The sequence below is a fragment of the Chiloscyllium plagiosum genome, unplaced genomic scaffold, assembly GCF_037043375.1.
Source record: "Chiloscyllium plagiosum isolate Xiang-an unplaced genomic scaffold, Cpla_swu_hap1 HiC_scaffold_33, whole genome shotgun sequence".
In the NCBI taxonomy this organism is placed as follows: Eukaryota; Metazoa; Chordata; class Chondrichthyes; order Orectolobiformes; family Hemiscylliidae; genus Chiloscyllium; species Chiloscyllium plagiosum.
Window position 1 is genome coordinate 4306811 of NW_028270171.1, and position 3741 is coordinate 4310551.

The window sequence follows — 3741 nt, forward strand, 5'->3', positions numbered from 1 at the left end:
CTCTCTAGGCCTCAGTGCTGTCTGCGTGCATAAAATAAACCGTAAAACTTTTTATTAAAATAACAGATACCATCGAAGGGAGTAACAGGGCTATAATTCTATTTGGGTGATGTTATATACCGCAAACGGTGAAGTTTGCAGCCAGTTTATAAAAGAGCATCCAAGTAACTGGTCTGAATTCCAGGCCGATGGCTCTCTCATAGGTATTTATTTTAAGGAACAGAGCTCCTCTGTCTGAAGTTAGCTCAGGGAAAGGTTGAGAAATCACAAGACCACAATCACAGCCAGATTCAGGCCCTGGGGATCTCATCTGTTGCTGCGCTCCTGTGACCATGAGGTATACATTTCAAACTGTCTTTCTCCAGCCCAGGCCATTTTGGACTGAGATGAGGAAGGATTTCTTTGCTCAGAAAAGGCGGTGGTCTGTGGAACTATCTGCCCCAGAGACGTGGGGATGTTCAGAATCCTCAAGAAAGAGTTTAATGGATTTCTAGATATTTATGAAATAAAGGATAATGTGGGGAGGTGGTGTTGGCGAGATCATCCAGAATGGTGGAACAGGTTTGAGGGGCAGAATGGCCTACTCCCGCTCCTATTTCTTTTGTTCTAGCAGAGGTGAGGGGTTGTTCAGTGGACTAGCAATCCATGAGCCAGGCAAATTTCATAAACTCAGCAGGTCCAGTGGCATCTGTGGAGTGAGAGACCGAGTTAAGGTTTCGAGTCCAATTGTTTTGCTTTAGACCACAGAACACAGCTGACTCCGTCCTGACAAAGTGTCATACTGGACTCAAAACGTTAACTCTGCTTCTGTCTCCACTGCTGTGACCAGACCTGCTGAGTTTGTCCAGCATTCTGAGAGTTTGTTTCAGATTTCCAGCATCTCCAGTGTTTTGCTTTCTGATGGGTCAAGTGCAAGTTCCAGAAACAGGGATTCAAATCCAATCATGGCATTTATGGAATTTGATGCAATAAAAATGCATGATAAAATGTCACTCCAAACGGTGTGCATGTAGCAATGCCAAAACCCATGTGATTCACTCTTATCTCTCAGCCATCTCAACATGGTCTGGCTGACACGGGACTCCAGACCCACACACTATGGTTGCCTTTTAACTGCCTTTCAAAATGACACTAGCAAGGTTCAGTAATGAGGGGGCGCTGCACTGTTGGAAGTTCAGTGCTGAGGCAATGATACACTGTCGGAGGATCAGTGCTGCACTGTCGGAGGGTCAGTACTGAGGGAGTGCCGCACTGTCGGAGGGTCAGTGCTGAGGGAGTGCCGCACTGTCGGAGGGTCAGTGCTGAGGGAGTGCCGCACTGTCGGAGGGTCAGTGCTGAGGGAGTGCCGCTCTGTCAGAGGGTCAGTGCTGAGGGAGTGCCGCACTGTCGGAGGGTCAGTGCTGAGGGAGTGCCGCTCTGTCGGAGGGTCAGTGCTGAGGGAGTGCCGCTCTGTCGGAGGGTCAGTGCTGAGGGAGTGCCGCACTGTCGGAGGGTCAGTGCTGAGGGATTGCCGCTCTGTCGGAGGGTCAGTGCTGAGGGACTGCTGCGCTATCAGATATGTTGTCCTTTCTTGTTTTTCTGAGGAGTCCCCTCACCTCACAAGTGGAATTGAAATATCTTACGACACAAATTGTGTGATTGGAGAGGATTCTCCTCTGAGTCCTGATGAACATTCCTCAATCCACATCAATAAATACAGACTTTCTGGTCAAATGTGCTGTGTGTGGGAGATGGAGTGCAGACATTAACTGCCAAAGCTATAGTTTACAACAGCGACTACACCTTCAATAGTATTTCATTATCTGGTGAGTGTTTTGGGAGTTTGAGTGTGTGAGAATCGTTCTGTGGAAATCCCAGAGGTTCTCTTTGTGAGTCTTCTTTGTCCCTTGATATTTTGTTGGCAGTTACACGGAGCACAGAAACGGTGTCCACCTCCTGTCCAAGTCACTGCAAGGGGACGCAATCTCCTCAACTCAGCCTCCCTGACCCATTCTGTGTATCCAAATCCCTGTATCCATTTTTTTTAGTATGATTGTGGTGTTACTTTTAGGGAGCAGTGAAGATTATCCCATTCCCTTGCCTGAACTCGATGGATTGACTGACTATCTTACAGTTTAGGGGGTGGTGGGTCATTCAGTCTATCGTTGGTACTGGCTCTCTGAACAAGCCCTCCAATTGGTCCTGTTATCTAGTGCCCCTCTTCAGCCCTACAAAACCCATTCTCCCTTGCAATTATTTATTCAGTTCATCTTTGTCAAAGTCCCTATTAAATCTGCTTCAACTGCCAAAGTCACACCAACATAGTGCTCTAGATGAAAGTCTCATCTCTCTTTAATGTCCATTACCTTGGAATATGGTTTTGTCCAAAGTTATTTTGCTTCTAACCTTTATTTGTCCTCCAATTCCTACCCAGCTTAGCAATTGGTTAACAAAAATACACTGAAAAAAATTAATTTAATTGATTTCCATTACTTCTTGGGCTGTATTTGAATTCAGGTCCCAGTGCTGAACAGGAATATTTACATCTTATCCTGAATCAGCAAATTAGGGTTTCGTTTTCTGAAGCATTTTGCAACAGTTTAGTTATGTTTCTCTTCATATTTTTTAGAAAAGAAAAACAGACAGTTCTCGCTTCTTTCGTCTGTGATTTCACAATCAGCCTGATACGAACAAACAGAGTCTTACTCTGAAACCCACAGGCAGGGAGGAACATGAAATTGTTTGTAGAATTGTCTTAATTGTTGCTTCAATCTTCACCAATGGGGAAGGGATGTTAAAAATGAATAAATCTGGATTAGCCCCCATCCCTACAAACTTGCTGATCAAATTCATCTCAACAACTGATTTCACACTTGTGAATCGACAATTATTTACAGCTTTTCTACTGAAACTAATTATCATTTTGCTTTTCATAGTCAGTACTTTAATTCTTTGAATTTATTGAACAAAAAAAAAGAGTAATTTGACGTGAGAGCGATTTCCCTCCAGGCTCTAGACCAATGTCTGAATCACATTGACTGTTATAAAAACAAAGGCTTTGGGGCAGGGAGAGATAGGGACAGGGTGTTTGAAGTGAGAGGAGAGATAAGGAGGATATGCTAAATCTTTATGAATCGCCGGTTAGGTCTCTGTTGGAACATCGGGTCGGATTTGAGAAGCTGCTAGGCTTTAGCAAGGACTTAGGGGAGATTTAACAGAGTGGTTCCAGGGTCGAGGGACTTCAGGTGTCTTGAGGGATTCAGGAAGCTGGGACTGTTCTCCTTAGACCAGGAATATATATCATGTTCAAAACCATACATTGTTCAAAATAAGGAGAAACTGTTTCTAATGATAGAAGGGTCAGGACACAGATTAATGTCATTGAGAAAATGCACTGCCTGAAAATGTTTAAGTTCATAGGAGCTTCATTCAAAAGGAGATCTGGATAAATACCTGAAGGTTGGAAAATTATCCAGGCAACAGATTGGGAGGGAGAAACAAGCAAAGGGCACCCTCCTGTCATATCCTTTTGTGATTTCACAAATGCATTCAAGATGGGTGAGAGAAAAGCACACACCCCCACCCAACCACATCCCTCCACACACATACACCCATATCCCTCCCCACACACAAATAAACCCACACACACATTCTCTCATAGACACACAAACACTCATTTCCCCCCTTCCCCTCCGCCACCCCCCCCACACACACACACACAAACAATCTGAGGTTTATAGAAGAAACATGTAAACTGACATG